Source organism: Oncorhynchus mykiss, chromosome 18, assembly GCF_013265735.2.
Source record: "Oncorhynchus mykiss isolate Arlee chromosome 18, USDA_OmykA_1.1, whole genome shotgun sequence".
Lineage (NCBI taxonomy): Eukaryota > Metazoa > Chordata > Actinopteri > Salmoniformes > Salmonidae > Oncorhynchus > Oncorhynchus mykiss.
In genome coordinates, this window is record NC_048582.1 from 35,519,890 (window position 1) to 35,541,297 (window position 21,408).

At 44.6% G+C, this 21,408-nt stretch overlaps 1 long non-coding RNA gene across 1 annotated transcript in view; it reads right to left on the bottom strand.

Moving 5' to 3' along the window:
• Positions 1-233: 233 nt before the first annotated feature.
• Positions 234-21,408, bottom strand: part of LOC118941150 — a 159,778-nt gene continuing 138,603 nt past the window's right edge. Inside the window, exon 4 of the long non-coding RNA XR_005037451.1 lies at positions 234-520. This is a non-coding gene — a long non-coding RNA (uncharacterized LOC118941150). The remainder of the gene's footprint in view (positions 521-21,408) is intronic.

The following is a 21,408-nucleotide window of genomic DNA, read 5'->3' on the forward strand; positions in this document are numbered from 1 at the left end:
AGGGTAACTGATGCTTTAGGTGGTGATATTTCCAGTAGGGTAACTGGTGCTTTAGGTGGTGATATTTCTGTGTTTCCTTGGCTGTTCATCCAATGACATCTTCTTGATCCCGATTACATCCTTCTACCTAATAGTTTTTTTTATTCACCCAAATTCTGATGAACTTGCATGCAGCCTTGTTCCCAAGGACCTCACCTGTGACCTTAAAGTAATCACAGGTTAAGGGTCTCAGGGACAACAAAACATGCTTAGATATAAGTCAAGTCTCTAAATATACTTATGTGAATCTATTTGAGGATAAAAGTACAACACAACAATGATAGCGGGAGGTGTATAAAGGCTTTTGTAGCGAAACGGCGAACAGCAGTTAGTGGGAAACTTACTTATGACGATCCCTGAAAGAAAGAGTCAATCTGCCACTAGTTTGGATACCATATAATTGTGTTGTGTGTTGGGTTGGTGAACGGCTCCACCTCATAATGGCTCATCTCTAAACCTCCAAACTTGCCAGAGATGTTACCTGAAAGATGAAAAAAAAGACAGGGGTAAGAAATCATTGGATGGTATTGATGCCCTGTACTATTCTTGTGTTTTCATTTGAATCTTTCAAGACATGAAGATATTGTATATGCATTTCATTCCTATAGTTACCCCCTAGTGGTAGACAGACAGAGAAAAAGTTACTGTTGAAACAGACTGACATACTATTGTCTAAACCAGGGATGGGCAACTTTGATGAGGAGGGGGACACAAAAAAATGTAACTCATGGGGGGCCGCAGTGGTTCGTGGGTCTGCGCACCCACACACATATTCGAGTTTAAATATACATTTTGTAGAAATATTATTGATTTACAGACACATTTCTACACTAGTCTATATTAGACAACAGTGAAACATAACTAAACATATGCTTTCTTAAAAGTAAAAAAAGGCTTAAAACTACTGAGATACTACCAAAGCGCTAAGTTTGCTGCTCATGCAACGAAATACATACATGTAATGCAAATAAATCCAACACAACGAAGGTGCATGTAGCATGTACTGTCTGAAATTAGACCCCTTCAATTTCCTCTTGTCCCTCTGGTTTTCCCTGTCCCAGATTTATGAGCTCCTCCTTTCTCTCCAAAGCATGAGAGCACAAGAGGAAGGTGGATGAAGAAAACCAGAGAGAGAGGGAGTAGAAACACCACGCAAAAAGAAACAGGATGAATGTGAAAGAAGAAATGTTAAGAGAATAACGGCGGCTAGCCAAAGAGGTCAGATAGATAGCTTCTCTCTTTTCGTTTGCCTGTTCGCTCGAGTGTATCCACTCACCATTTCGGCTTTAGCTGGTGTAGAATTTGTGCTCCTTGTGTAAACACACACTCACACACATGACTGTGTGCACATACATGCACACAAATGGATGCACATACACAAGAGCGTGCACACACACACATGCAAACATGCACAGTAGCACAGTAGCACACACAGACACACACACTCTCGATTCGTTATTGATCTATTACCCCACTGAGAAAAGGGACAATTATTCCATCGGTAAAGGAAATAAAGCACAATAAACCCTATCTTGCTCCATCTTCACTGTCTTCCTTTTTTTCAGGGCTGTAGCCTAGACAGTAACATGAAAAAGGTGCCCGTTCTACTCCCCCAGCTTTCCCTCTATTTTTTTGTATCTCTCTCCTTCTCCTATCCCTCTCACAGGCTCTGTCCCTGGCTCTGTTAATGGCTGTCTCCATTTGCCAAGTCGGATCTCTAATTCTCCGGGCGATTAGAGTCCAAGCAGCCATTGTGTGAGACAGGTACACACAGACAGTCGCATTGATGCCATTGCTGCTGTACTTACAGCCATACTTCCACAACCCCCTACCACAAACACCAGCCAGCGCCGCCATCTCTGACCTCCTCCCCTCATAAATCTGTGTCACCTATATACATCGCACACACACAAACACACACAAAACACATATGCAAGCTTACAGTCCATCTTTCTCTCTTGCCTGCTGACATTCTCACCGCTCTGTCCCCGCCTCCCCTGCTCTGTCTCTCACCCCCTTTCCCCTCATCTCCATCTATTCCCTTTTCCTCCTCCCCCCTTTCACTTTCTCTCTCTCTTTCTCGCTCATACTCTCACCCTTGTGTTGTTTTCAGGCGTGACGACTTGTCTCGCCCATCTTGCAGTCTGTGTGCGCGCATGTGTGTCTTTACGTCTGTGTGTCTATCTGTACGTATGTGCTCGTACACTGCTGTGCTCGTGCATCTGGGAAAGAGAGTAAATGTGTGTGAGAGCTGGAGGGAGGGAGGGAGTGGGGGAAGGTGGCAGTGGCAGGAGCAGACAGAGACTGAGGCTGTGGTATTCACACAGCATGAGGATCAAAGCCACATCAACCCAAAGGTGATTAACCTCACATTCTGTTCGACCGCCACTCTCCTCACTATTACACACTGGGCATCTAAACAACATACATCTATCATCATCTCTACATCTAAACAACACTCAGTACCTCTGTAGCAAATATGTCCCTAAGAATCTTCCTCTTATAAATATCTCTTAATATAAATATTTTACAGTTAGAATCCCAATTATAATATGCATATAACTGCCATGTCTTCTTTGATCATTTCTACTTGGCATGGACACGTTTATCTTAAATGCACACATGAACAGATTCACTGTTATTTTCATGTTACTTGATTCACTTATTCCACGCCACAGTTGTGTAGCACTTTTAAACCAACACAAATTGTATATGAATATAACACAATCAAGATAAAGTCATATGAGACAATTGGTTATATCAATAATGAAACATCAATGGTTGACGGCAGAAAGGAATGTCAGAAAGTCAAAAATAATAAAGTGCCCCCACAAAGCTATGAATGGCACAAAATTCCAAAATAGCAGACAATAGTTGTCACTAGTGCCATGCTGGGTATATTTATCCTGTTGAAGGAGAGGTCAAGCAAGTATTTATTTGAGTACTTAAAGAAAAAACAGTGGCAGGCACAGATTAATGATATATGTTATTTTCCCCTCCTTACTCGAGCACTGTAACGCAATGCGGATAGTGACTGTCTGAGCCACTAGCCAGACACACTGGGGGGACTTAGGGGGAGTGGAGGGGGGTTGTAAGGCAAGGAGGAGGAGAGGGGGAAGGCAGTATGGTGGGGGAGCTCAAACACAAGCTCCCATGCTTTCGGACATATTGGTACTAATAGCTGTATTTCCTGCAACCACACAGAACAGCAGACTCTTGGGAAGATGGCGAATTTATGAGATCACAGTAGAAACCTGTCACCTGTCCATTTTATTCAAAGGCTATATAATCCAGGGTGTTTGCCTATTTTTTTATTTAACTTTTATTTAGTCAGGGGAAACTCACTGAGCAATACAGCAATACAACAGTACAAAAATGATCCTTCTAACAAAACAAAAATAAAACTACATTACAACTTTCAACATTACAACCAAAACAATCTCTTAATTCAATCAAAACAACTGTAACTTTCATTCAACACATCTAATACTATAATGTTAAACTGCCCTGGCAGCACCAGGGAGTCAAGATGCAAGGAGTTCTGCAGGCTAGTCCAAGAAAGGGGGGCATTAAAACTGAAAGCAGATCTACCTAGATTGGTTCAGACTGGTGGAACCCCAAAAGTTAACCATCCCTGGGAATGGGTTTGGTGTTTTAATAGATTAGATCTTTATCTATCCAAACGCACAGATATTTAAAACCTCTTAGGGCTAGGGGGCAGTGTTCGTAAGTTCGGATGAATGACGTGTCCAAAGTAAACTGCCTGGTACTCAGACCCAGAAGCTAGGATATGCATATAATTAGTAGCATTGGATAGAAAACAAGTTTCTAAAACTGTTAAAGTAATGTATGTGAGTATAACAGAACTGATATGGCAGGCGAAAACCCGAGGAAAATCCATCCGTAAAATATTTCTTGGAGGTCACAGGCCATTTCAATGCTTGTCTATGGGATATACAAATGAATAGCTCCCAGATTGCAGTTCCTATGGCTTCCACTAGATGTCAACAGTCTTTAGAAAGGGTTTCAGGCTTGTTTTTTGAAAAATGGATGAGTAGTTGTAGTTTTTCCAAGGTGTCTCTCATTGGAAAAGTAGAAAAGTAGTTGTCTGCCTTTTTTTCTTCCCATCTACTAATAGCTGGCCTATAGATGGTACTCATTCAAAAATCTGGTTAAACACTATTATTGCACACAGAGTGAGTCCATGCAACATATTATGTGACTTGTTAAGCACATTTTGACTCAATTAACATATTTAGGCTTGCAATAAGAAAGGGGTTGAACACTCAAGACTTTGTAATTTTTTTTGAAAAACATCATTCCTCTTTGATATTATGGGGTATTGTGTGTAGGCCACTGACAAAAACATCTCAATTGAATCCATTTTAAATTCAGGCTGTAACACAACAAAATGTGGAAAAAGTCAAGGGGTGTGAATACTTTCTGAAGGCACTGTGTTTAGTCCATTTGATAATTTTCTTTGTGTGAATTAGAGAACATATATTTAGTTTTGCTCGCATTACTGTAAATACAAGTTTTAAATCAACAAGGGCTGGGAGTTGGTCACGGATTCTAATACCTTGGCTAGGCAAGATAACTGTCGCCCAATTTCCAAGTTATCTAAGTCGGAAGGATCTCCACCCTTCTGTATGGGGAGGACACGTGCCATTTTCCAGAATTTAGGGATAACACCAGTAGCAATTGTCAAGTAAAGAATACAGGTTAATGATTCAACAATGAGTCGGGCAGAGAATTGTAGTAAGCCCATGGGGATTTTTTTTCCATCGATCTTTAGCAAGGTACTAAATATATCAGACATAAAATACTTGAAATGAAGAAAAAAAAAGATTGTCTGTACAGTCTGTTTCAAGTTAAATTAACTCCCTATAGAGAAATTAGAGGAATTCTCATAAACTATTCTTTCAAAAAGGTGGCCAGGTGGCCAAAAATGAGCCAAAATGGTTAAAAGCCCCACAAATTTCCATTTGCTCTATATTACGGGACCAGAGGCTGTCATAACCTGTAATGGAAATGGGGGAGTGCAACAATAAAAAGGGCAATACACTGTGTAATCTGTGACCATGAACAAACCATGATAATGGTGTTTAGGTTATGGTATTGTATGTGTACCTCTAGTTAAAAGAGCGCAGTTGATAAAAGCTCTATACGTCCACATTCTGCATCAAATACTTATTAAGGATGAAATTCAAATAACATTTTCAAAGTCTAATGTGCCTTAACTGGCCTCTTATGCCCCTTATTCAATCACACACATAGATTGCGTTCCTATGGGCACTGTTCAAACGTACAGCACTGTTTAGGGAATACAGAACATCTAAATCAAATCAGATTTTATTGGTCACATGTGTTTGGCAGATGTTATTGTGGGTGTAACGCAATGCTTGTGTTTCTAGCTCCAACAGTGCAGTAAAATATAACAAGTAATATCTAACAATTTCACAACAGTATACACAATACACACAAATCTAAGTAAAGGAACGGAATTAAGAATATATACATATGAGATTATCAATGTCACAGTGGCATAGACTAAGATACAGTAGAATATAATACAATACAGTATATACAGTGGGGAGGACAAGTATTTGATACACTGCCAATTTCGCAGGTTTTCCCTACTTACAAAGCATGTAGAGGTCTGTAATTTTTTATCATAGGTACACTTCAACTGTGAGAGACGGAATCTAAAACAAAAATCCAGAAAATCACATTGTATGATTTTTAAGTAATTAATTAGCATTTTATTGCATGACATAAGTATTTGATCACCTACCAACCAGTAAGAATTCCGGCTCTCACAGACCTGTTCGTTTTTCTTTAATTAAGAAGCCCTCCTGTTCTCCACTCATTACCTGTATTAACTGCACCTGTTTGAACTCGTTACTTGTATAAAAGACACCTGTCCACACACTCAAACAGACTCCAACCTCTCCACAATGGCCAAGACCAGTGAGCTGTGTAAGGACATCAGGGATACAATTGTAGACCTGCACAAGGCTGGGATGGGCTACAGGACAATAGGCAAGCAGCTTGGTGAGAAAGCAACAACTGTTGGCGCAATTATTAGAAAATGGAAGAAGTTCAAGATGACGGTCAATCAACCTCGGTCTGGGGCTCCATACAAGATCTCACCTTGTAAGGCATCAATGATCATGAGGAAGGTGAGGGATCAGTCCAGAACTACACGGCAGGACCTGGTCAATGACCTGAAGAGAGCTGGGACCACAGTCTCAAAGAAAACCATTAGTAACACACTATGCCGTCATGGATAAAAATCCTGCAGCGCACGCAAGGTCCCCCTGCTCAAGCCAGCGCATGTCCAGGCCCATCTGAAGTTTGCCAGAGGATGATCCAGAGGAGGAATGGGAGAAGGTCATGTGGTCTGATGAGAAGAAAATAGAGCTTTTTGGTCTAAACTCCACTCGCCGTGTTTGGAGGAAGAAGAAGGATGAGTACAATCCCAAGAACACCATCCCAACCGTGAAGCATGGAGGTGGATGCTTTTCTACAAAGGGGACAGGACGACTACCGTATTGAGGGGAGGATGGATGGGGCCATGTATCGCGAGATCTTGGCCAATAGCCTCCTTCCCACAGTAAGAGCATTGAAGATGGGTCGTGGCTGGGTCTTCCAGCATGACAACGACCCGAAACACACAGCCAGGGCAACTAAGGAGTGGCTCCGTAAGAAGCATCTCAAGGTCCTGAGTGGCCTAGCCAGTCTCCAGACCTGAACCCAATAGAAAATCTTTGGAGGGAGCTGAAAGTCCGTATTGCCCAGCGACAGCCCTGAAACCTGAAGGATCTGGAGAAGGTCTGTATGGAGGAGTGGGCCAAAATCCCTCCTGCAGTGTGTGCAAACCTGGTCAAGAACTACAGGAAGCGTATGATCTCTGTAATTGCAAACAAAGGTTTCTGTACCAAATATTAAGTTCTGCTTTTCTGATGTATCAAATACTTATGTCATGCAATAAAATTCTAATGAATTACTTAAAAATCATACAATGTGATTTTCTGGATTTTTGTTTTTGATTCCGTCTCTCACAGTTGAAGTGTACCTATGATAAAAATTACAGACCTCTACATGCTTTGTAAGTAGGAAAACCTGCAAAATCGGCAGTGTATCAAATACTTGTTCTCCCCACTGTACATGTGAGATGAGTAATGCAAAATATGTAAACATTATTAAAGTGACTACTGTTCCATTATTGAAGTGGCCAGTGATTTCAAGTCTATGTATACAGGCATCAGCCTCTAATGTGCAGGGTTGAGTAACCGGGTGGAAGCTGGCTAGTGATGGCTATTTAGCATCCTGATGGCTTGAGATAGAAGCTGTTTTTCAGTCTCTCGGTCCCAGCTTTGATGCAACTGTACTAACCTCACCTTCTGGCAGGTTGAACAGGCAGTGGCCCGGATGGTTGTTGTCCTTGATGATCTTTTTGACCTTCCTGTGACATCGGGTGCTGTAGGTGTCCAGGAGGGCAGGCAGTTTGCCCCCGGTGATGCATTGTGCAGACCTCACTGCCCTCTGGAGAGCCCTGCAGTTGGGGGCGGTCTAGTTGCCGTACCAGGCAGTGATACAGCCCGATAGGATGCTCTCAATTGTGCATCTGTAAAAGTTTGTGAGGGTTTTAGGTGCCAATCCAGATTTCTTCAGCCTCCTGAGGTTGAAGAGGCGCTGCTGCGCCTTCTTCATCACACTGTCTGTGTGGTTGGACCATTTCAGTTTGTCCATGATGTGTACGCCGAGGAACTTGAAGCTTTCCACCTTCTCCACTGCGGTCCTGTCGATGTGGATAAGGGGGTGCTCCCTCTGCTGTTTCCTGAAGTCCACAATCAGCTACTTTGTTTTGTTGACGTTGGGTGAGAGGTTATTTTCCTGGCACCACTCTCCCAGAGCCCTCACCTCCTCCCTGTAGGCTGTCTCGTCATTGTTGGTAATCAAGCCTACTACTGTTGTCTCGTCTGCAAACTTGATGATTGAGTTGGATGTGTGCATGGCCACACAGTCATGGGTGAACAGGGAGTACAGGAGGGGGCTGAGCACGCACCCTTGTGGGGCCCCTGTGTTGAGGATCAGCAAAGTGTTGTTTCCTACCTTCACCACCTGGGGGCTGCCATTTGGACACAGCCCTATTTCACATTTCTTACTCAGTGGTATTACACATTATTATACATTATTCATTATAAATTGACAGAACAATACATAGTAAAGGTATTTTACGGGGCGGTTTCCTGGACACAGTTTCAACCTAGTCCTGGACTAAAAAGCAAGATTAATGGAGCATCGTAGCGTAGAGCTGACACTTTCTAAATGGCCCACTCTGTCTAAATGTCCAGAACTGTTGTGGGGTCTTTAGTCAACTCTTCATACTTACCACAGGGGAGTCGAGAGAAGGGGTCCATTTGATGATGTATTGGTGACACCGCAGGGAAAGCTAGAAGGTTGTACAGTTATCTCCAGGCTGTTTATTATGCGAAACAATACAACCAACTACCTCACACTGCAGAGCCCTCTTAGAGCAGGGTCACTGCTAGAGTTTCCTTTCAGTATTTTTACTCTAAATACAGTAAGTTTTTCACCCGATTGATCATACAATTCAATATTGGTTCGAAAGTCATCCTGAATTTAAAAAATAAAATAAAAATTCTAGAAAGGTTTGTTAATATATCCTAATATATCCTAAATATATCCTAACATTGTACAGGGTATCATGATGAAATGTACAGATTCCAAAGTGATAAAAAAATGTGTGAGGGTTAAGAAATGCATCCACCCAATGCATTTCTGTGGTATTGTCTCCCTCTTGTGGTATGTGATGGAACCTTCAAGACATCCCCTCCCCCTTCAAGTCACTTATGGCAAGACCTTGGTTACGTCCCAAATGGCACTTTATTCCCTTTATAGTGCACTACTTTTGACCAGATCTGGCACTATAAGGGAATAGGGTGCCATTTGGTACGCATTCCTACACTGTCTCACAGCACAAAGCCAGGCACTCTACCTGCAGTCTGTCTGACATACTTAAACAATAATGTGGTGCATCCAAAATCTTCACCCCCTTGAATACTGAGAATACTTCATTATTCTAAAGCAGTCTAGAAATGCTGGGTTCAGTCTCGTCTTTTTTCTCTCACTTTCTCTTTATTCTCCCACAAAAAGAACATCCGAATGTAAGTGTTGTCTCTGTGGATTGAAAATCATCACTTTACTCAGGTCAAAAGGTCTGTAGGATCTCTCTTCACTAGACTATCAGCTGATGGCAATAAGATTGTGACACAAGAATGATCAAGACATAGAGTGTAGTGATTTTGAAATTATGATGCTAGATATATTTATTTTAGCACACTCTTTCAATCACCACAACATTAGATATTGTAGCAGTAGACATTCTGTCTTAATAATCATATGGGAGTGCCTAAAACAGGGAGTACATAATATGCACTACTAATATGCACTAATATGTTATACTCCTTTCTCTCAATCTAATCAATGAAACAGCACTTGCCCTGATGGTAGATCCAGGTTTTATTTTTATTTGTAAAATCCAGATCTACAGCTCAACATTAGGTCAGTCTATCTCACTGCACAGCACAGGGAGCTGATTTTGATAGGCGAGTACAGACTGCAGAGTGGGGTACAGATCTACAGCTCAACATTAGGTCAGTCTATCTCACAGCACAGGGAGCTGATTTTGATAGGCGAGTACAGACTGCAGAGTGAGGTACATATCTACAGCTCAACATTAGGTCAGCCTATCTCACAGTAAAGGGAGCTGATTTTGAAAGGCGAGTACAGACTGCAGAGTGAGGTACAGATCTACAGCTCAACATTAGGTCAGTCTCTTTCACAGCACAGGGAGCAGATTTTGATAGGCGCGTACAGACTGCAGAGTGAGGTACATATCTACAGCTCAACATTAGGTCAGTCTATCTCACTGCACAGGGAGCTGATTTTGATAGGCGCGTACAGACTGCAGAGTGAGGTACATATCTACAGCTCAACATTAGGTCAGTCTATCTCACTGCACAGGGAGCTGATTTTGATAGGCGAGTACAGACTGCAGAGTGAGGTACAGATCTACAGCTCAACGTTAGGTCAGTCTATCTCACTGCACAGCACAGGGAGCTGATTTTGATAGGTGAGAACAGACTGCAGAGTGAGGTACAGATCTACAGATCAACATTAGGTCAGTCTATCTCACTGCACAGCACAGGGAGCTGATTTTGATAGGTGAGAACAGACTGCAGAGTTAGGTACAGATCTACAGCTCAACATTAGGTCAGTCTATCTCACAGCACAGGGAGCTGATTTTGATAGGCGAGTACAGACTGCAGAGTGGGGTACAGATCTACAGCTCAAAATTAGGTCACTATCTCACAGCACAGGGAGCTGATTTTGAAAGGCGAGTACAGACTGCAGAGTGAGGTACAGATCTACAGCTCAACATTAGGTCAGTCTATCTCACTGCACAGCACAGGGAGCAGATTTTGATAGGCGAGTACAGACTGCAGAGTGAGGTACAGATCTACAGCTCAACATTAGGTCAGTCTATCTCACTGCACAGCACAGGGAGCTGATTTTGATATGCGCGTACAGACTGCAGAGTGAGGTACAGATCTACAGCTCAACATTAGGTCAGTCTATCTCACTGCACAGCACAGGGAGCAGATTTTGATAGGCGAGTACAGACTGCAGAGTTAGGTACAGATCTACAGCTCAACATTAGGTCAGTCTATCTCACTGCACAGCACAGGGAGCTGATTTTGATATGCGCGTACAGACTGCAGAGTGAGGTACAGATCTACAGCTCAACATTAGGTCAGTCTATCTCACTGCACAGCACAGGGAGCTGATTTTGATATGCGCGTACAGACTGCAGAGTGAGGTACAGATCTACAGCTCAACATTAGGTCAGTCTATGTCACAGCACAGGGAGCAGATTTTGATATGCGCGTACAGACTGCAGAGTGAGGTACAGATCTACAGCTCAACATTAGGTCAGTCTATGTCACAGCACAGGGAGCAGATTTTGATAGGCGCGTACAGACTGCAGAGTGAGGTACATATCTACAGCTCAACATTAGGTCAGTCTATCTCACTGCACAGCACAGGGAGCTGATTTTGATAGGTGAGAACAGACTGCAGAGTGAGGTACAGATCTACAGATCAACATTAGGTCAGTCTATCTCACTGCACAGCACAGGGAGCTGATTTTGATAGGTGAGAACAGACTGCAGAGTTAGGTACAGATCTACAGCTCAACATTAGGTCAGTCTATCTCACAGCACAGGTAGCTGATTTTGATAAGCGAGTACAGACTGCAGAGTGAGGTACAGATCTACAGCTCAACATTAGGTCAGTCTATCTCACTGCACAACAGAGGGAGCTGATTTTGAAAGGCGCGTACAGACTGCAAAGTGAGGTACATATCTACAGCTCAACATTAGGTCAGTCTATCTCACAGCACAGGGAGCTGATTTTGATAGGCGAGTACAGACTGCAGAGTGGGGTACAGATCTACAGCTCAAAATTAGGTCACTATCTCACAGCACAGGGAGCTGATTTTGAAAGGCGAGTACAGACTGCAGAGTGAGGTACAGATCTACAGCTCAACATTAGGTCAGTCTATCTCACTGCACAGCACAGGGAGCTGATTTTGATATGCACGTACAGACTGCAGAGTGAGGTACAGATCTACAGCTCAAAATTAGGTCAGTCTATCTCACTGCACAGCACAGGGAGCAGATTTTGATAGGCGAGTACAGACTGCAGAGTTAGGTACAGATCTACAGCTCAACATTAGGTCAGTCTATCTCACTGCACAGCACAGGGAGCTGATTTTGATATGCGCGTACAGACTGCAGAGTGAGGTACAGATCTACAGCTCAACATTAGGTCAGTCTATCTCACTGCACAGCACAGGGAGCTGATTTTGATATGCGCGTACAGACTGCAGAGTGAGGTACAGATCTACAGCTCAACATTAGGTCAGTCTATGTCACAGCACAGGGAGCAGATTTTGATATGCGCGTACAGACTGCAGAGTGAGGTACAGATCTACAGCTCAACATTAGGTCAGTCTATGTCACAGCACAGGGAGCAGATTTTGATAGGCGCGTACAGACTGCAGAGTGAGGTACATATCTACAGCTCAACATTAGGTCAGTCTATCTCACAGTACAGGGAGCTGATTTTGAAAGGCGAGTACAGACTGCAGAGTGAGGTACAGATCTACAGCTCAACATTAGGTCAGTCTATCTCACTGCACAGCACAGGGAGCTGATTTTGATAGGCGCGTACAGACTGCAGAGTGAGGTACAGATCTACAGCTCAAAATTAGGTCAGTCTATCTCACAGCACAGGGAGATGATTTCGATAGGTGCGTACAGACTGCAGAGTGAGGTACAGATCTACAGCTCAACATTAGGTCAGACTATCTCACTGCACAGCACAGGGAGCTGATTTTGATAGGCGCGTACAGACTGCAGAGTGAGGTACAGATCTACAGCTCAACATTAGGTCAGTCTATCTCACTGCACAGCACAGGGAGCTGATTTTGATAGGTGAGAACAGACTGCAGAGTTAGGTACAGATCTACAGCTCAACATTAGGTCAGTCTATCTCACTGCACAACATAGGGAGCTGATTTTGAAAGGCGCGTACAGACTGCAGAGTGAGGTACAGATCTACAGCTCAACATTAGGTCAGTCTATCTCACAGCACAGGGAGCTGATTTTGAAAGGCGAGTACAGACTGCAGAGTGAGGTACAGTTCTACAGCTCAACATTAGGTCAGTCTATCTCACTGCACAGCACAGGGAGCTGATTTGGATAGGTGAGAACAGACTGCAGAGTGAGGTACAGATCTACAGCTCAACATTAGGTCAGTCTATCTCACTGCACAGCACAGGGAGCTGATTTGGATAGGTGAGAACAGACTGCAGAGTGAGGTACAGATCTACAGCTCAACATTAGGTCAGTCTATCTCACTGCACAACAGAGGTAGCTGATTTTGAAAGGCGCGTACAGACTGCAAAGTGAGGTACAGATCTACAACTCAACATTAGGTCAGTCTATCTCACTGCACAGCACAGGGAGCAGATTTTGATAGGCGAGTACAGACTGCAGAGTGAGGTACAGATCTACAGCTCAACATTAGGTCAGTCTATCTCACTGCACAGCACAGGGAGCTGATTTTGATAGGCGAGTACAGACTGCAGAGTGCGGTACAGATCTACAGCTCAACATTAGGTCAGTCTATGTCAAAGCACAGGGAGCTGATTTCGATAGGCGCGTACAGATTGCAGAGTGAGGTACAGATCTACAGCTCAACATTAGGTCAGTCTATCTCACAGCACAGGGAGCTGATTTTGATAGGCGAGTACAGACTGCAGAGTGAGGTACAGATCTACAGCTCAAAATTAGGTCAGTCTATCTCACAGCACAGGGAGCTGATTTCGATAGGTGCGTACAGACTGCAGAGTGAGGTACAGATCTACAGCTCAACATTAGGTCAGACTATCTCACTGCACAGCACAGGGAGCTGATTTTGATAGGTGAGAACAGACTGCAGAGTTAGGTACAGATCTAAAGCTCAACATTAGGTCAGTCTATCTCACTGCACAACATAGGGAGCTGATTTTGAAAGGCGCGTACAGACCGCAGAGTGAGGTACAGATCTACAGCTCAACATTAGGTCAGTCTATCTCACTGCACAGCACAGGGAGCTGATTTTGATAGGCGCGTACAGACTGCAGAGTGAGGTACAGATCTACAGCTCAAAATTAGGTCAGTCTATCTCACTGCACAGCACAGGGAGCTGATTTTGATAGGCGCGTGCAGACTGCAGAGTGAGGTACAGATCTACAGCTCAACATTAGGTCAGTCTATCTCTCTGCACAGGGAGCTGATTTTGATAGGCGCGTACAGACTGCAGAGTGAGGTACATATCTACAGCTCAACATTAGGTCAGTCTATCTCACAGTACAGGGAGCTGATTTTGAAAGGCGAGTACAGACTGCAGAGTGAGGTACAGATCTACAGCTCAACATTAGGTCAGTCTATCTCACTGCACAGCACAGGGAGCTGATTTTGATAGGCGAGTACAGACTGCAGAGTGAGGTACATATCTACAGCTCAACATTAGGTCAGTCTATCTCACAGTACAGGGAGCTGATTTTGAAAGGCGAGTACAGACTGCAGAGTGAGGTACATATCTACAGCTCAACATTAGGTCAATCTATCTCACTGCACAGCACAGGGAGCTGATTTTGATAGGCGCGTACAGACTGCAAAGTGAAGTACATATCTACAGCTCAACATTAGGTCAGTCTATCTCACTGCACAGCACAGGGAGCTGATTTTGATAGGCGTGTACAGACTGCAAAATGAGGTACAGATCTACAGCTCAACATTAGGTCAGTCTATCTCACTGCACAGCACAGGGAGCTGATTTTGATAGGCGTGTACAGACTGCAAAATGAGGTACAGATCTACAGCTCAACATTAGGTCAGTCTATCTCACAGCACAGGGAGCTGATTTCGATAGGTGCGTACAGACTGCAGAGTGAGGTACAGATCTACAGCTCAACATTAGGTCAGTCTATCTCACTGCACAGCACAGGGAGCTGATTTTGATAGGCGCGTACATACTGCAGAGTGAGGTACAGATCTACAGCTCAAAATTAGGTCAGTCTATCTCACAGCACAGGGAGCTGATTTCGATAGGTGCGTACAGACTGCAGAGTGAGGTACAGATCTACAGCTCAACATTAGGTCAGTCTATTTCACTGCACAGCACAGGGAGCTGATTTTGATAGGTGAGAACAGACTGCAGAGTGAGGTACAGATCTACAGCTCAACATTAGGTCAGTCTCTCTCACTGCACTACAGAGGGAGCTGATTTTGAAAGGCGAGTACAGACTGCAGAGTGAGGTACAGATCTTCAGCTCAACATTAGGTCAGTCTATCTCACAGCACAGGGAGCTGATTTTGATAGGCGAGTACAGACTGCAGAGTGAGGTACAGATCTACAGCTCAACATTAGGTCAGTCTATCTCACAGTACAGGGAGCTGATTTTGAAAGGCGAGTACAGACTGCAGAGTGAGGCACAGATCTACAGCTCAACATTAGGTCAGTCTATCTCACTGCACAGCACAGGGAGCTGATTTTGATAGGCGCGTACAGACTGCAGAGTGAGGTACAGATCTACAGCTCAACATTAGGTCAGTCTATCTCACAGCACAGTGAGCTGATTTCGATAGGTGCGTACAGACTGCAGAGTGAGGTACAGATCTACAGCTCAACATTAGGTCAGTCTATCTCACTGCACAGCACAGGGAGCTGATTTTGATAGGCGCGTACAGAGTGCAGAGTGAGGTACATATCTACAGCTCAACATTAGGTCAGTCTATCTCACAGTACAGGGAGCTGATTTTGAAAGGCGAGTACAGACTGCAGAGTGAGGTACAGATCTACAGCTCAACATTAGGTCAGTCTATCTCACTGCACAGCACAGGGAGCTGATTTGGATAGGTGAGAACAGACTGCAGAGTGAGGTACAGATCTACAGCTCAACATTAGGTCAGTCTCTCTCTGCACAGGGAGCTGATTTTGATAGGCGCGTACAGACTGCAGAGTGAGGTACAGATCTACAGCTCAACATTAGGTCAGTCTATCTCACAGCACAGGGAGCTGATTTTGATAGGCGAGTACAGACTGCAGAGTGAGGTACATATCTACAGCTCAACATTAGGTCAGTCTATCTCACTGCACAGCACAGGGAGCTGATTTTGATAGGCGAGTACAGACTGCAGAGTGAGGTACAGATCTTCAACTCAACATTAGGTCAGTCTATCTCACAGCACAGGGAGCTGATTTTGATAGGCGAGTACAGACTGCAGAGTGAGGTACAGATCTACAGCTCAACATTAGGTCAGTCTATCTCACTGCACAGCACAGGGAGCTGATTTGGATAGGTGAGAACAGACTGCAGAGTGAGGTACAGATCTACAGCTCAACATTAGGTCAGTCTATCTCACTGCACAGCACAGGGAGCTGATTTGGATAGGTGAGAACAGACTGCAGAGTGAGGTACAGATCTACAGCTCAACATTAGGTCAGTCTATCTCACTGCACAACAGAGGTAGCTGATTTTGAAAGGCGCGTACAGACTGCAAAGTGAGGTACAGATCTACAACTCAACATTAGGTCAGTCTATCTCACTGCACAGCACAGGGAGCAGATTTTGATAGGCGAGTACAGACTGCAGAGTGAGGTACAGATCTACAGCTCAACATTAGGTCAGTCTATCTCACTGCACAGCACAGGGAGCTGATTTTGATAGGCGAGTACAGACTGCAGAGTGCGGTACAGATCTACAGCTCAACATTAGGTCAGTCTATGTCAAAGCACAGGGAGCTGATTTCGATAGGCGCGTACAGATTGCAGAGTGAGGTACAGATCTACAGCTCAACATTAGGTCAGTCTATCTCACAGCACAGGGAGCTGATTTTGATAGGCGAGTACAGACTGCAGAGTGAGGTACAGATCTACAGCTCAAAATTAGGTCAGTCTATCTCACAGCACAGGGAGCTGATTTCGATAGGTGCGTACAGACTGCAGAGTGAGGTACAGATCTACAGCTCAACATTAGGTCAGACTATCTCACTGCACAGCACAGGGAGCTGATTTTGATAGGTGAGAACAGACTGCAGAGTTAGGTACAGATCTAAAGCTCAACATTAGGTCAGTCTATCTCACTGCACAACATAGGGAGCTGATTTTGAAAGGCGCGTACAGACCGCAGAGTGAGGTACAGATCTACAGCTCAACATTAGGTCAGTCTATCTCACTGCACAGCACAGGGAGCTGATTTTGATAGGCGCGTACAGACTGCAGAGTGAGGTACAGATCTACAGCTCAAAATTAGGTCAGTCTATCTCACTGCACAGCACAGGGAGCTGATTTTGATAGGCGCGTGCAGACTGCAGAGTGAGGTACAGATCTACAGCTCAACATTAGGTCAGTCTATCTCTCTGCACAGGGAGCTGATTTTGATAGGCGCGTACAGACTGCAGAGTGAGGTACATATCTACAGCTCAACATTAGGTCAGTCTATCTCACAGTACAGGGAGCTGATTTTGAAAGGCGAGTACAGACTGCAGAGTGAGGTACAGATCTACAGCTCAACATTAGGTCAGTCTATCTCACTGCACAGCACAGGGAGCTGATTTTGATAGGCGAGTACAGACTGCAGAGTGAGGTACATATCTACAGCTCAACATTAGGTCAGTCTATCTCACAGTACAGGGAGCTGATTTTGAAAGGCGAGTACAGACTGCAGAGTGAGGTACATATCTACAGCTCAACATTAGGTCAATCTATCTCACTGCACAGCACAGGGAGCTGATTTTGATAGGCGCGTACAGACTGCAAAGTGAAGTACATATCTACAGCTCAACATTAGGTCAGTCTATCTCACTGCACAGCACAGGGAGCTGATTTTGATAGGCGTGTACAGACTGCAAAATGAGGTACAGATCTACAGCTCAACATTAGGTCAGTCTATCTCACTGCACAGCACAGGGAGCTGATTTTGATAGGCGTGTACAGACTGCAAAATGAGGTACAGATCTACAGCTCAACATTAGGTCAGTCTATCTCACAGCACAGGGAGCTGATTTCGATAGGTGCGTACAGACTGCAGAGTGAGGTACAGATCTACAGCTCAACATTAGGTCAGTCTATCTCACTGCACAGCACAGGGAGCTGATTTTGATAGGCGCGTACATACTGCAGAGTGAGGTACAGATCTACAGCTCAAAATTAGGTCAGTCTATCTCACAGCACAGGGAGCTGATTTCGATAGGTGCGTACAGACTGCAGAGTGAGGTACAGATCTACAGCTCAACATTAGGTCAGTCTATTTCACTGCACAGCACAGGGAGCTGATTTTGATAGGTGAGAACAGACTGCAGAGTGAGGTACAGATCTACAGCTCAACATTAGGTCAGTCTCTCTCACTGCACTACAGAGGGAGCTGATTTTGAAAGGCGAGTACAGACTGCAGAGTGAGGTACAGATCTTCAGCTCAACATTAGGTCAGTCTATCTCACAGCACAGGGAGCTGATTTTGATAGGCGAGTACAGACTGCAGAGTGAGGTACAGATCTACAGCTCAACATTAGGTCAGTCTATCTCACAGTACAGGGAGCTGATTTTGAAAGGCGAGTACAGACTGCAGAGTGAGGCACAGATCTACAGCTCAACATTAGGTCAGTCTATCTCACTGCACAGCACAGGGAGCTGATTTTGATAGGCGCGTACAGACTGCAGAGTGAGGTACAGATCTACAGCTCAACATTAGGTCAGTCTATCTCACAGCACAGGGAGCTGATTTCGATAGGTGCGTACAGACTGCAGAGTGAGGTACAGATCTACAGCTCAACATTAGGTCAGTCTATCTCACTGCACAGCACAGGGAGCTGATTTTGATAGGCGCGTACAGAGTGCAGAGTGAGGTACATATCTACAGCTCAACATTAGGTCAGTCTATCTCACAGTACAGGGAGCTGATTTTGAAAGGCGAGTACAGACTGCAGAGTGAGGTACAGATCTACAGCTCAACATTAGGTCAGTCTATCTCACTGCACAGCACAGGGAGCTGATTTTGATAGGCGCGTACAGACTGCAGAGTGAGGTACAGATCTACAGCTCAACATTAGGTCAGTCTATCTCACTGCACAGCACAGGGAGCTGATTTGGATAGGTGAGAACAGACTGCAGAGTGAGGTACAGATCTACAGCTCAACATTAGGTCAGTCTCTCTCTGCACAGGGAGCTGATTTTGATAGGCGCGTACAGACTGCAGAGTGAGGTACAGATCTACAGCTCAACATTAGGTCAGTCTATCTCACAGCACAGGGAGCTGATTTTGATAGGCGAGTACAGACTGCAGAGTGAGGTACATATCTACAGCTCAACATTAGGTCAGTCTATCTCACTGCACAGCACAGGGAGCTGATTTTGATAGGCGAGTACAGACTGCAGAGTGAGGTACAGATCTTCAACTCAACATTAGGTCAGTCTATCTCACAGCACAGGGAGCTGATTTTGATAGGCGAGTACAGACTGCAGAGTGAGGTAAAGGTCTACAGCTCAACACTAGGTCAGTCTATCTCACAGCACAGGTAGCTGATTTTGATAGGCGAGTACAGACTGCAGAGTGAGGTACAGATCTACAGCTCAAAATTAGGTCAGTCTATCTCACAGCACAGGGAGCTGATTTTGATAGGCGAGTACAGACTGCAGAGTGAGGTACAGATCTACAGCTCAACATTAGGTCAGTCTATCTCACTGCACAGCACAGGGAGCTGATTTTGATAGGCGCGTACAGACTGCAGAGTGAGGTACAGATCTACAGCTCAAAATTAGGTCAGTCTATCTCACTGCACAGCACAGGGAGCTGATTTTGATAGGCGCGTGCAGACTGCAGAGTGAGGTACAGATCTACAGCTCAACATTAGGTCAGTCTATCTCTCTGCACAGGGAGCTGATTTTGATAGGCGCGTACAGACTGCAGAGTGAGGTACATATCTACAGCTCAACATTAGGTCAGTCTATCTCACTGCACAGCACAGGGAGCTGATTTTGAAAGGCGAGTACAGACTGCAGAGTGAGGTACAGATCTACAGCTCAACATTAGGTCAGTCTATCTCACTGCACAGCACAGGGAGCTGATTTTGATAGGCGAGTACAGACTGCAGAGTGAGGTACATATCTACAGCTCAACATTAGGTCAGTCTATCTCACAGTACAGGGAGCTGATTTTGAAAGGCGAGTACAGACTGCAGAGTGAGGTACATATCTACAGCTCAACATTAGGTCAATCTATCTCACTGCACAGCACAGGGAGCTGATTTTGATAGGCGCGTACAGACTGCAAAGTGAAGTACATATCTACAGCTCAACATTAGGTCAGTCTATCTCACTGCACAGCACAGGGAGCTGATTTTGATAGGCGTGTACAGACTGCAAAATGAGGTACAGATCTACAGCTCAACATTAGGTCAGTCTATCTCACTGCACAGCACAGGGAGCTGATTTTGATAGGCGTGTACAGACTGCAAAATGAGGTACAGATCTACAGCTCAACATTAGGTCAGTCTATCTCACAGCACAGGGAGCTGATTTCGATAGGTGCGTACAGACTGCAGAGTGAGGTACAGATCTACAGCTCAACATTAGGTCAGTCTATCTCACTGCACAGCACAGGGAGCTGATTTTGATAGGCGCGTACAGACTGCAGAGTGAGGTACAGATCTACAGCTCAAAATTAGGTCAGTCTATCTCACAGCACAGGGAGCTGATTTCGATAGGTGCGTACAGACTGCAGAGTGAGGTACAGATCTACAGCTCAACATTAGGTCAGTCTATTTCACTGCACAGCACAGGGAGCTGATTTTGATAGGTGAGAACAGACTGCAGAGTGAGGTACAGATCTACAGCTCAACATTAGGTCAGTCTCTCTCACTGCACAACAGAGGGAGCTGATTTTGAAAGGCGAGTACAGACTGCAGAGTGAGGTACAGATCTTCAGCTCAACATTAGGTCAGTCTATCTCACAGCACAGGGAGCTGATTTTGATAGGCGAGTACAGACTGCAGAGTGAGGTACAGATCTACAGCTCAACATTAGGTCAGTCTATCTCACAGTACAGGGAGCGGATTTTGAAAGGCGAGTACAGACTGCAGAGTGAGGCACAGATCTACAGCTCAACATTAGGTCAGTCTATCTCACTGCACAGCACAGGGAGCTGATTTTGATAGGCGCGTACAGACTGCAGAGTGAGGTACAGATCTACAGCTCAACATTAGGTCAGACTATCTCACAGCACAGGGAGCTGATTTCGATAGGTGCGTACAGACTGCAGAGTGAGGTACAGATCTACAGCTCAACATTAGGTCAGTCTATCTCACTGCACAGCACAGGGAGCTGAATTTGATAGGCGCGTACAGACTGCAGAGTGAGGTACAGATCTACAGCTCAAAATTAGGTCAGTCTATCTCACAGCACAGGGAGCTGATTTCGATAGGTGCGTACAGACTGCAGAGTGAGGTACAGATCTACAGCTCAACATTAGGTCAGTCTATTTCACTGCACAGCACAGGGAGCTGATTTTGATAGGTGAGAACAGACTGCAGAGTGAGGTACAGATCTACAGCTCAACATTAGGTCAGTCTCTCTCACTGCACAACAGAGGGAGCTGATTTTGAAAGGTGAGTACAGACTGCAGAGTGAGGTACAGATCTTCAGCTCAACATTAGGTCAGTCTATCTCACAGCA